The following is a 13,821-nucleotide window of genomic DNA, read 5'->3' on the forward strand; positions in this document are numbered from 1 at the left end:
TATGTAAATATTAAAATAGCCTCAGTTTTATTTCTGCCTCTCAATGATAGTGTTGCATGGAATCCCCCATTTTATCCAGACACAACTTCCACAGGCCTTCTTTCCCCATAGATTAACTATTCTCTAGGCCTGATATGGTTGCAGTGCTAGGACTTTCCTTTACCTCATTGTTGGGTTAGAACCACTGTTTCCTTAATCATGGCTTTCCTTCTCCCTGTTTTTGCTAGCATCATTCCCTTATTTTGCCAAGTAGATATTTTCTGAGTCCCTCTGTATCTAAAAATATATTTCACCCTCCCACTTGATTGACAGTTTGGCAGGATACAAAATTCTAGATCAAATTAAACACAGTTCAAAATAATTTTCCCTTAGAACTTTATGGCATTGTTCCATGAACTTCTATCAGCCAATGTTCTTGAGGCCAGCTGGTTTCTGTTACAATTCAGGCTACCTAAAAAAATAAAATAAAAAAAATAAAAAAAATTCAGGCTACCTGATATGCTAGTTTGTTTCACTCTGAAAACTTTTAGGGTCTTCTCTTCTTCTGACCTTTCTGACCTCTTTCTGAGTTTGGTGAACTTATTCTCACAGGTGGATCTTTATCCTTTCATGCTGCTCAGTCCTTGATGAACCCTGTCAAACTGAAGACTATATTGGACTTCAACTCTTAGAAATTTTCCTCACAATTAAAAAACAAAACAAAAGAAAAAAAACTCTACCATGTATAATACAGCTTAAATTCTGGAACTACTACCAGTCATATGTTGAAGTCTGGATTGATTTTCTCTTTAGGTTTTTTCCCCTGTTTTCTGTCTACCTTTTTGCTCTATAGTTTGGAATATTGCTTTGGCTTTATTATGAACACTTACTGCTAATTTTTAGGATTTTTGACATAACGTTTTCATTACAAGAGTTAATGCTTTGGGCACCTGGGTGGCTCAGTTGGTTAAGTGTCTGCCTTCGGCTCAGGTTATGATCCCACAGTCTTGGGATCAAGTCCCACATCAAGCTTCCTCCTTGGTAGGGAGTCTGCTTCTTTCTCTACCCCTGCCCCCTGCTCATGGTCTCTCTCTCTCTCTCTCAAATAAATTAATAAATTAATAAATTAATTAATTATGTTTTTAAAAGAGTTAATTCTCTGACCTTCCATTACGTCATTCATTCTATTCTTATCTTGGACACAGTGGCTTCTCACATCTCTGTGAAGACATAATCAGATTTTAAAAAATTCTTCTGTTTCCTGAAATAGCTCCTTCAGATTCAGTTATAATTATTTTGGTTCCTCTTGTATACACTGTTCTGTTTTCTTTTATATACTATTCATTCATATTCCACAATAAGAAACAAGGCTGATTACCCTAGGTAGCTGGTTATAAAATAAAGGAAATTTTCAATTTTGATGTTTGTGGGCCCTGCTCCCAGGTTCCCAGGAAAGCTATTTCCTAGCATTTACTAAGATCAAAATGACCCAGCGAAACCTCAAACCATGGGCTCTGTTTCTGTCTGGAGCATATTGTTATCTGTTGTGTTAAAAATAATAATAATAACCAGAAAGGAGCATTCCAAATATAAGACAAAGAAAAAAAAAAAAAAAAAACCTGCTTGATTCCCATGAGATTAAAGTCATACAGCCTTGCCCAGGCTAAAAAAATACAACAAAGTTGTAACTTTCTGGACTGTCCTTAGCCATAGTCAGTTGTAACTCTTTATGTAAAACACCCACACACACACACACACACAACACTGCACCAAATGCTCCTTCCCTCAAGCACACTCTTCTTTATGAAGATTGTATATCCCAGGCAGCTGTTCCAACTTGGGCTCAAATAAACTTTTCTTTTGTCTTTAAAATTTTTTTGAAGATTTGTTCATTTTGTACATCAACACTGGTATGGTTTCTTTCTACTACTTTATGGGACTATATAACTATTTTCCCAACAGACCTAGGTCCTCAGTTGTGGGCTGTTTGCAACTGTTGTGTATCTGGATAGAATATATTTAATGGAAGGTTCTTCTTTACGGTGATCAGTGATGAAGAAAGCAACCCGAATTCCAGAAAAAAAAAAGCTTTATTCAGGGGTAGCAATATTCTCCAAGAGTCTTAGTTCTCTATAGATTTCTTGTTCTCTTTCTTTAGAGAAAGACAACAGTTTTCAGCTTTGGTTTGTTTTGCTTTTTATTTGTTTTTAGTCTTGGTGAAAATCCAAGCTACTAATTTTTCTATAAAGGGAGGCCAAAGAGAAGGTGGGTAGGAGGCTGACTTCGGCAGTTCTCATCTTTAATCATCCTTCTCTCTAAAGCTCCCTCTCACTACTGCCCTCCATAACTATTGACTCAGAGTCCAGAACCTCTTAAGGGTTTCACAGGTAAGATCAACTTCCACCTATCCTCAAGCCCCACTGTGGCTTCCTCTGCTTCACTCACTAATCAACACATTCCAATTTTCCCTCTTCTGAGAATTTCTTTTTTTTTTTTTTTTAAGATTTTTAAATTATTTATTTATTTATTTGAGAGAGAGAGAGAGAGAGAGAGCATGAGCAGGAGGCAGAGGGAGAAGCAGGCTCACCGCTGAGCCTGGAGCCCAACATGAGGCTCCATCCTAGGACTCTGAGATAATGACATGAGCTGAAGACAGACCCTTAACTGACTGAGCCACCCAGGCATCCCCTGAGGATTTCTTAAAATCATTTATTCACTAGTGGTCTCTCTTTCCAAACGCTTTGCTGTTATAAGCTTATTTCTTTTTGTGTTTCTCTAAGTCCTGAATTTCAACTGAGTGTCAGGGAATAAGGGGAGTCCATGAGTCACTAGTTTCTACATCTTAAATCAGAAGCCTCCAAACCTTGTTTTGGGGTGTTCAGACAAGAGGAGCAGTATTTCCCCTTCCCCTAGGGCCAGGGTAGGGATATCAGTGGTTGTTGCTTGTGGAGATCCTACATTCATTATGAATGTTATATATCTTATTTCATTCAATACTCAGAAGAATTCCATGAGATTCAGTCATTCCTTAAATCGGTTAAATTTAATGAGCAGGCTATATATACCAATAACTGTGCTAGGCATGGGAAGTACAATGGTGTATGAAAACAACTGTATCCTTGTACACCACCATTGGCTCAGTCTAGGGAGGAGATAGACTTAATTAAGTAATCACTTTCTTATAAGTGTAAAATTATAAAACAAGTTCTAAAAAGTACTATAAGATGCCCATCAAAATGCACAAATAAGAAACCTGACCTTTGATGAGGGGAGGATCAGGGAAGACATTTCTGAGAAAATGATATTTGATATGAAATCTAAAAAATAATGACAGTTAACCAGTTGAAAAGGAGGAAGAGGGTATTCCGAGTAGAATACAATATGTCCAAAGGCTCTGGGGTGGGGACAGCATGGCATTTTCAGATGTATGAAAGAAGCACCATTTGGCAACCACTATAGTAATAATTATTTCAGGCAGGAATCATCACTGGATTCTAATATTAGAAAATGAAAGTGTGAAAAGAAATAGGATTCTACATAATTTTGAAGTATCTCTTATAAGATTTGTTTATTACAAAGGGAAAAATAGTAACATTTCAGTGGAGAAACCTGACAGACATCACTTTAACCAAGTGACTATTACTAATATCACAATAGTAGTAATGGAATAAATTGAAATCACATGCCTACAGATATAATGCACTAAAGAAGAACACAAAATAGCTTCTATGGTCTTCTTGCCAAAAATGTATAATCTATATCTAATTATGAGGAACCATCAGACAATTCAAAATGAGAGACATTCTACAGAATAACTGACATTTAAAAATGTCAGTGTCATAAAAGATGAAGAAAGACTGAGGAAGTATTCCAGACTAAGGAGTTGAAAGAGAAATGGCACTTATGTAGAACATGTGATCCTGAATCCTGAAGAAGAAAAGATTTTTTTTCTTTTGCTATAAATGGCACTAATGGGTTAACTAGTGAAATTTAAAAGAAGTCTATAAATTAGAAAACAGAATTATATTTTATTTAAGATTTCACTTATTTATTCATGAGAGACAGGCAGAGAGAGAGAGAGAGAGAAAGAAGCAGAGACACAGGCAGAGGGAGAAGCAGGCTCCATGCAGGGAGCCGGATATGGGACTTGATCCCGGGTCTCCAGGATCACTCTGGGCTGAAGGCGGTGCTAAACCGCTAAGCCACCTGGGCTGCCCAAGAACTATATTTATATTAATTTATTTTGATGCTCAAAAAGTTCAGAAAAATCTAGAAAAAAATGATAAACATTGTAGAGTGTAACATTAGAGGAACATGTATGAAGGGTACATAAGAATTCTTTGCACAGTTTATGTAATCTTTCTTTAAGTCTGAAATTATTTCAGAGTAAAAGTTTAAAACAACAGGGCACCTGGCTGGCTCAGTCAGCAAAGCATATGACTCTTGAGGTTGTGGGTTCAAGTCCCATGTTGGGCCTAGAGCTTACTTTAAAAAAAAAAAGGTGGGGGGGATCCCTGGGTGGCGCAGTGGTTTGGCGCCTGCCTTTGGCCCAGGGCGCGATCCTGGAGACCCGGGATCGAATCCCACATCGGGCTCTGGGTGCATAGAGCCTGCTTCTCCCTCTGCCTGTGTCTCTGCCTCTCTCTCTCTCTGTGACTATCATAAATAAATTAAAAAAAAAAGATTAAAACAACAAAAATGTGTGACAGATGATCCCAACAAATGGAACTCAATAGACAAAGAATGTAAGTCCTGAACTCATAGCAAAAGGCTAATCCATGCTGTCTTTGAAAGTCATGTTAAGATGTTGATCTTTATCCTGAAAGTGAAGGGAAGCCACTGAAAGGCATAGGCAGGTAAATGACATGATCAGATCAGCACTTTTTAAAGATCACTCTGGTTTCAGGGAAGAGGAGAGAGACTGTAGAGGATCCAGAATAATTAACTATAGGGAGGCCAGTTAGATGGGAATGTCATGGAGTGGCAGTGGGCAGGTGGATGGATTGAAGTGCTCCCTCCTGGCTAACCCTGACAGTGCTTGGCATGGGTTGGAAATGGAAGAGGAAGGTGAGCAGAGAGAATGGGAGGAATTGAAATGGACCCCTGGGTTCTCTTTGGGTAAACAAGTGGGTGGACAACAAAGACTTCTCTGGCGGCGGGGGGGATGGAAAGGGGGCCAGGTTTGGGGAAGTCAAGAGTTTGACTGTGGGTGTGCTGAGGTTCAGTTTCCTCTGAGACATCTAGGTATGGCTGTCAGGTAGGCAGTTGCACTTGTACTGGGGTGGGAATGGAAGGTGGGGGTGTGGCTGAGCTCCCCTAGAGAGCTGGGAGCAGGTATAGAGAAGAAAGAGTGCAAGGCCTAGAGGGGAGACCTGAACACATCTGTCTGGTCTGTGTGCTTTCCCTCCCTTCGTAGATGAAGAACAAGTTATACAGCTAGTAAGTGACAGCAGAGATTTAAGCGGAGTCTGACTTCCAATCTCTGCCTTCCCCAGGAAGTTCTCAAAAAGTGCAAAATGTAGCCTTGCTGGGGTCCTTTTTGAGTTTCACAAAAAAATCAGCCTGAAAAGATAAAAATGTATTAAGAAAGAGGTAACGTGAAAAAAGAGATTTCCACACCCTCCTGTCTCTGGATGCCCAGTTAATGAGGGTTTTTTTTATCCCTTAGGAAAACCAAAAAGCCAGACTTTCTTGTACAGGTTTCAAAGTTTGCTTCTAGTCTGTCTGCAGAAGCATATTGGGAAGATACTCTTCCTTTTGTTGTAAGCAAATCTTCTGGTGTAAGGAGTTAGAAAAATTTATCCTGGCTCTGAGCATAAATTTCTGTGTTAGGGCTTCACTGAGTTGCTTCCTCCCTGAATTTTAACATTTGTCTCTTGTTAACATGTAGGAAATGACAGAATGGAGCCAGCAGCAGCCAGCTCAGCTGGGACTCAGGATGAAACCGTAGTAATCCTACTTCTTCCCTACTTCCTCATCTCAGCCCATGGCTGTGTAACTGGAGTGAGGAATTGCACGTATTCTTGAGAGACTTCACCTGTTACCTAGAAATTTCATGTCTGGGATTCCACTGACCTTTCCTCAGTAAGCAAAACAAACTCACAGCTGTCCTTTGGCCATCTCATGAGGAAGCCTAGGATAACTCCCAGCTTATGGGGTTGCTGCCGGTGAATCCTGAATGCCCAGGATGCCGTGGTGGGGTGGGAGAGGCCAGCCTCAGAGCTCAGTTCACAGAAGCATTTAGAGTGACAGGCTAAAGGCAAGAGGCGCAAGGATACCAAGCTCTGGGATGAGTCAGAAGCCTACCTGGCTTTTTAGACAGTTTTTAACCTTTCTAAGTACATTCACACATTTATTTGATCTTCCACTGTGCTTTACCAACAGCAAGTACCCTCATTTCCACACTTCAGTGTAGCTCTGATCCCAGGCCCAAGCCATCTTCCTAAACTCAGAGTTATCTCTGAAGGAGCAATGTATTTTTCAGACAAGCAGATAAATACAATGTTTATATATGCTTGTTAACATAAGGCGAAGCTGGGTGAAAAGTAGAAACTCTACTAGTTTTATGACTTTGCAGTGGATCTAATATTACTTCAAAATAATATACTCTTTTTAAGCGTTCCACTATATTCTGGTTTCTATCATTTCTGATGAAAGGTGAATGACAATTCAAATCATTTTTCTTCTTCCATATTATGTCGTTTTTATAATACATCATTTTCTCTGGCTGTTTTCAATATTTTCTCTTTTTCTCTGGTGTTAGAAATTTGCCTTTGGTGCACCTAGGCATACCTTTTTTTGTATTTATTCTGTGTGGTTTGCATTGGGATTCTTCATTGTCTAAATTTATGTTTTTCAATAAATTTGGGGAATTTGCATCCATTCTATCTTTAAATATTTTTTTCTGCCCCAGTGTCTCTTTTCTCTCTGGGATGGCACTTACATAGATTTCATAGTGAGATTTCCTTCTTTTAATTTATTGTAACCATATTTTCTTTCATTAATAATATTTATAATGGCCATTTATTTTAAAATCTTTATGTGCTGAGTCCAAGAATTGATCCTAAATAATTTCTCAGGAGTTTGGACTGGTTTTTGTCTTTTAAGAGTGAGGAACATTTCTTTGAATTGAATTAACCTTCCTGATGCTATGTTGTAGGGATGGTGATGGTGATGTTTTGTTTTAGTGGTCAGTGAAGTTGATTTGACTCAAACTGTAAATTCTGTCTTGGGCAATGGTTCAAATCTCACATCTGAGGTTTTGGTTTTCTCTGTAGTGCTTGAAATATGTCCCTGGCACACATGGTTCATGGACCAGTCAGAAACCTGGACAGAATTTATTCACAGAATTTGGGGCTCTGATGCTCTCCTTTCCAGGATTCTAATCTTACTTTCTAGTCACTGTGGTATTCCTGATCCCTGTCCTCTGATTCTTTGGGACAGAAAGACAGAAGGACAGGTCTGTATCAGAGTTTTGTTATCTCATACAGTACTAACTGTGATCTGCCATCAATTAGGCTAAGAGTCAAAGAATTGTGATTTCCTCCTTATTGGTCCCTTCTTGCAGGTTTTATCTCCCCTTCAGACTTCTCCCCGCCCCCTGCTGAAAGATGATAGTTATTATCTGTGGGATGGCGGGGTCCAGGAGGAGCCTACTCAGGCATGTCCTTGGATGCGGTTTCCTGATCTGCTTCTCACTGGGCCAGTACTACTTACTACTTGGCACATGCATGAAAGAGAAGCAACTTAGACTTCTTGGGCTGATTTCTTTCCACTTCCCTTCACAGCAGTATCTTTAAGCTCTTGCTTTCTCAGTAGCCTTGAACTCCAACTGTCATCTCAGCTGAAAACTGCCTGGCCTCTCTTCCTCCTCACAGGGGCCCTTTCTTGTACCGCCAGTCCCTTTTCCCAGACCACTTAGGAATTGGCAAATGTCCCAGTTGAAAATTAGCACAGGTTGTCCAGCTTACCTTGATGACTTTCCTTTCTCACTGAGGTTTTGGCCCTCCTATTCTGGCTGCTTTACTAGCTCTCCAGTATTTCAAACATGGAGTTTTGTCTTTACTCATGTTTTCTGGTTATCTACAGCAGGAGGTTTAGTCTTCTACATGCTCATTTGCCAGTACTGGAAGTGGAACACCATCATCCAAGTTTTTAAAATCAACCTACATGATTCACTTAAGCATAAAGCAACAAGAAGGCAATTTGGGTAAAATATTTATATAAGACAAAAACTCTTATCCACATATCATGGTGGATAAGAGCATTTGCTTTGCAGTTGCCAGATCTAAACTCAAATCCTCCTCTGCTGCCTCCTCAACAAATAAGTACTTAAGTAAAAGGGAAATAATAGTTCTTACCTCCTTCTAATTAATAGTATCCTAATAAGTTATTATGAGAGAACTAAATGAATTACTCTTTGTTGCCCTTAGTATATATAAATATCCATGAGGTATAGGTATGCTGTGTTTGTATAGAGCTAGATGGATACAGCTAGATCTAGAGACAGAATGATAGATAGGCAGACAGATAGATAGAACATGCATGTAATGCATACATAACAGGGCCTAAAAATCATTATGGATAAAAAAGAAGAGAATGTAAAAACCACAGTGGATTATGTATGTATTTGTTTCCTATTGCTGTTATAATATGTTACCACAAATTGAGAGGCTTAAAAAAACACAAATTTATTATCTTACAGTTCTGCAAGTCAGAAGTCCAAAATGAGTTGACAGGACTGTGCTCCTTCTAAAGCCCTAGGAGAAAGTCCCTTGCCTTGCCTTTTCTAGTTTTTAGAAGCTGCCTGCATCCTTTGGCATAGGACCGCACATGCCTTTAGCCTCTACTTGGGTTGTTGAATCTCCTTCTCTGACTGACACACTTGTCTCCCTCTTACCACAACTCTTGTGATTACATTGGACCCACCCATACACTCCAGGATAATCTTCTAATCTTAAGATCCTTAATTTAAAGACATCTGCAAAATTCCTGTTATCATGTAAGGAAACATGTTCACAGATTTTGAGGATTAGTATCTGGAAATTTGGGGGCAGGGGCATTATTCCACAATACACCACAATACAACACCACTTGGAATTTAGTGCCATCCTTCCAACTGAGCTAAGAGTCACCAAATACATTGGCTTTTGATGAATTTGGGCATCCACTTAAGTTTCATCTTTATCATTGTTAACATGGTCCCAAATCCTTAAAAAATGGCTTTTTAAACCTCTAGGTAGCTACACATCAGAGTCTGAATTGCAAGACAGTAGGAAATCATGTCTTAGAGCCATCATTTCAGATACCATTCTTACCAGTTACCCAGGCTTCGCCTTTGACTGAATGGTTTTCAAGAGAATTTCTATTGTCCTACAAGTGTCAGAGAGATGATAATATAAGAATCATTCGACCATTACCTTCCTACTTTTGTAAAAGTGCTGGATAGCCCATTTTTTTCCAAGTAATTTTTTTCTTGCAAAGACATCCTGGGGTTAAGCAATCAACTACTCTATTAATTATGCTATAATCTGTCCCTTACTAGCCTTCTCCCCCCACCCCTTCTACACTACCTTCTTACTTCTATACAAGTATTCTCTTCCCCAGGGCTCCCATTAGCTCTCTGCCCACTTGAAACACCATTGTAACGGCTGTCTGTCATTACCACCATCATCTAAGGACCTCTACCTTTATAATGTAAATGCATTGGACAGGCAACCTAACCATTGTAACCATCTATCCCTGAAGGATTGATCCAATAAATGCTACACTTCTTCATATCACAGTTCGATGCAGGTTGGTAGCATGTATGGGGTATCCCTATGTTTTACAGTATCCAGGGACCCAGGATCCTTCCACTTTGAGGCTCCACATTCCTCAGGCTCTGTGGAGACAATAGAAGGAGAAAGAGAGAGAAGGCTCATACTTAGGAGGGTTTCATGAACCCTAGAAGTGCCATATGTCACTTCTGCTACATCTGACTACCCAGACTCTAGTCACTTGGCCACACCTAATTCATTACAAGGGAATCTGGGGAAAGAGTCCCCAGGAAGAAAAGAAAAATATCTGGTGAATTAGAAGCCAGTTTATACAGCAACAAATAACATATTATGTTGTATAATAAGAGAGATGAGAGGGGATATCATATAATGATATTGATGATATAAAAATTGTGTATCATCTATATTCCTGGCTAGATTTTGATATCTTTTAGGATAAAGATTTTATATCATTTTTTTGCAATAGTATCTAACACAGTAGTTGCCCAATAAGTGTTTGATGAACGAATCATAGTGTATGTATCGAAGCTAAAAGAGTCCATGGAGATTTTCTAATCTAAACTCTTCATTTTAAATGTGAAGAATCAGAAATCTAGAGACACTAAGCACTTTGCCCATGTTCACTGGCAGGGCCAGGACCCATTTATCTCATATTCCAGATCAAATAAGACAATCTTTGAAACCAACTTATCTTGTTTCCCTGACCAAATGAGATTCTCTCTTTAACCAACTTATCAGAACTTACACACCTCAAAAAGTATTATTTGCCTCTAAGAACCCTCCTTGGGAGCTCTTATACCAGTCAAATACTATTGCCATTTAAAAAAATTATGGAGCCTCCTTGCAGGAATTACTTTCATAGCCTATGGCATTTTCTTTGGAATTCCATTAATAGTGGCTGATAAATATTTATCCATTGAGGATAGATTTTATTTTGAGAAACCCAAGTTGTTTGGAGCCCATTTTGATAGATAAAGGTGAGTGGAGGTGATCTGGCCATGTGATACTGGGGAAAAAAAATAGAGGTCTTGATCCAAAAACAGGTAAGACTGTGCACCATTTTGTGACAGGCTGTCTTGTATGATTTGCCACCAGTTGGGAAGAACCCCAGAAAAGGAGATGCGTGGGCATTTTGAGCAATGGCATCATTGTTGGAACAAGTACATGGAGTCATAAAATGATTGGTTTGAAGAGAAGTAACAGTGGGCTGAAATGTACATTCTAGTTTGTGTGACCCTCATGTCAGACATACCTGTGCTGCCAAATGCCCATTTTAACTATTCCAGTGCCTTTAATATTCTAGTAAGAAACTTATAACTTTTAGGCCCATGCTAGCTCCCTATTCAGAAACCTGTCATAAGATGGGAGGAGGAATTTTATTAAAAGAATGGGGGAAAGATTTCTGGATAAAACAGTAGAAAATTGGTAACCTGATCCTCTCTTGTCATGGGAAATATTTAGAAAAATACAAGAACAAAAGACTACAAAGTGCTAGGAGGTGCCAATCAACCCTCCAGTTTAGGAACCGAGAGGATGCTAAAGGCAACCATGTGCTCAGGGAGGATCCAAGAAAAAAAACTGCTGCCCTTTCCATCAACAAGCCCCAGGTCAGAGAGACCTTTCCTCCTTAGGGATGATAAGCAAACAAGGAGCAATAAGGACCTTTGAGGAGAGTTTGCAGCACAAAATAGATCCATGCTCTAGTATCAAAGTGTCTAGGGCTCTGCCTCAATTATACTATGTCAAACTGGGGAAGAAGGAAGTCAGAGTTCAGAATCATTGCTTTTGTTTTGTGTATATAAAAATGTAAACCTCGGTCTTCTTACTTTATACTCACACCTGGCTTGTTTTGAGCAGCTCCCCAGCATTTCCCTGAACGGTCCAATTTAAGGACTTTTCAATTGCATAATTATACTCTTTTAGTAAATTATCATCTTGGCAAATTTTGAGCAAGGGCCTGCATGGAGGGAACAGAAGTGCCAGCCATGCACTTCTGGGGAAAGTGTTGTTAGTGTGATGGGGATGGTTTCTAAAGTAAACATTCATTTTGGGAAATAGAAACTTGTGCACATGTGGCCGTGACATAATTATTTAACAATTCAACAAAGACCCCAGTCTAGAAAGTCTTTAGCTGGCCTCCTCCGCCCACATAACCACACATAAGGAGAAAACACCAGGGCTCCACGTCCAGGCCATCCTTCCTCAGGCTGAGCTCTATGTCTCCTGCTAGCAGCACTGCCAAGAAAAAGGAGCGTGCACACACACTGGTGGGCGACCTGTCCAAGCACAATGGCCCGACCGGTCTAGCTGGCTTGCCCTAACAGCTCAGCCTCTTAAAAGATCTTTCCTCTCAGATCTTTAGATCACACTTAGCTGAAGAAGTGCTGAACTCAGTTGCACACTCCTGAAAGAGTGTAACTCAGAGACACCACCAGTGGGGCGGGGGGCGGGGTTCAACTATCACCTCCCCACAATCACTTCCAGATGAAACTGGGCCCAGTGAACGGTCCAAAGCTCACCCCTCAACCTGCCAGTCCTGCGATTCCACCTGGGATGAGAAGCCCAGCTGTGCTCTTTTCCGCCTCTCACGTCTTCAGAAGTAATAGAGCCTCAGCAATTGGAGGATAGCTGTCAATTTTGCTGATGAGACAGCAGGAAAATCAGAAACCTTTTCCCAGCCTATGGCTGTGCTGGACCCAACAAATGCTAACTGGAGCAAAAAGTTGTGGCTGAGCACAAAGTCAGCAGCCAGCACCAAGGCTTTGGGAGCCAACATATTGGCTGAGAAAGGGGCATTTAAAATAGCCATTTTGCTGCCCCTAACTGTTACTTTAAAGGAGGCTTCTCTGATAATTGAGGGTTGTTTAAAATCTGATCTCCTCTGTTAAAACAAAACAAACAACTTAGAAATGCATCAAGCCGATTCCCTAGAGACCAATATAACCCAGAAAATGTAATAATGCAAAGCCTAGGCAGCTGAGTTTTTATTTGTGCCTAGCTTCAGAAAGCCAAACCCCTAAGGGTTCTGAACCCAAGGTTCATTTATTCTTAATAAGCTCAGTTCCAGGGGCGCTGTCAGCCTCCAGCTAATGATACCACCACCAGCAGCTGGGGTAGCTGGATTCCAAAGAAGAGTGAGGATCTAATTGAGATAAGAAATATAAGCATGACTCATGCCAGCATTTGTTAGTGTCCAGACCCTACATCTTATGTTTTTAACAGCTCACTCAGCATGAATTCTCCAGCTCCCAGAGAGAGAGAGAAAGCACTTCTTGGTGCTAATCAAAATGGCACTGGGGATGGAGGAAGTAACAGTCCCCTTTGTCCCCCTGTCCACAGATTTAGTGCCATAGCTGCTCAGAGAAGCTGCTCCTAGTTCACAAAATACAGGGGAGGGTGGGGCCTGCCCAATGTTACCCTCCAAACTGGCTGTCTCCGGGTCATAAGATTTTTCAACCCAGCTGATGAGTTATGAACTCACATTTCATCCCCTTCCCAGGGATGTAAGTGTTTCCTTCCTGATGCATCCAAGGCTGCTAGAGCCTGTGGGGAGTGAAGAATCTGGGGCAACAACTTTAGCTGTAACTCTGGTTAGCTTGGTCTTATAAAACAACCATTCTAACACAGACCTCACTCAAATCACCTTCCCTGGGCTGCCAGATTGAGGAACTCAAGTGATCCTCCCTTTTCTCTTGGTCAGCCCCATCTGTAAACAAAAGCAAAGCATTTCCAAAATTGTGTTAGCAAAGGAACAGAGAGAAGTTAACTGGCCCACAAGAGGATGGTTCTTGTTCTGGATGGGCCTGAGTTGTCTCTCCCTATCAGAACACGAAGCAGGCTTCCCTAGCTGAGGATACATCAAAATGGACAGAGGGATATTCCCAAAAGAAATAACAAGATAGAAATGTTAAATCTAGGAGGCTTCTCTCATTTCTGGTTCTCACCTGTGTTCGGTCTAGTCAAAATTCAGAGCTGTATGCTCCAGAAGACCTGAAGGTTTGCTTTTCACAGATCTCAGGATTCTGTAATCTGACTCACAGATTCAGATCTCTGGTATGGACCT

At 40.4% G+C, this 13,821-nt stretch overlaps 1 long non-coding RNA gene across 1 annotated transcript in view; it reads right to left on the reverse strand.

Annotated features, from left to right (window-relative positions):
* Positions 1-358: 358 nt before the first annotated feature.
* Positions 359-13,821, reverse strand: part of LOC119872875 — a 161,526-nt gene continuing 148,063 nt past the window's right edge. The window contains exons 4-5 of the long non-coding RNA XR_005363429.1: positions 1,144-1,199; positions 359-451 (exon numbers count right to left, since the gene is read on the reverse strand). This is a non-coding gene — a long non-coding RNA (uncharacterized LOC119872875). The remainder of the gene's footprint in view (positions 452-1,143; positions 1,200-13,821) is intronic.

The sequence above is a fragment of the Canis lupus genome, chromosome 8 (genome assembly GCF_011100685.1).
Source record: "Canis lupus familiaris isolate Mischka breed German Shepherd chromosome 8, alternate assembly UU_Cfam_GSD_1.0, whole genome shotgun sequence".
Classification (NCBI taxonomy): Eukaryota; Metazoa; Chordata; class Mammalia; order Carnivora; family Canidae; genus Canis; species Canis lupus.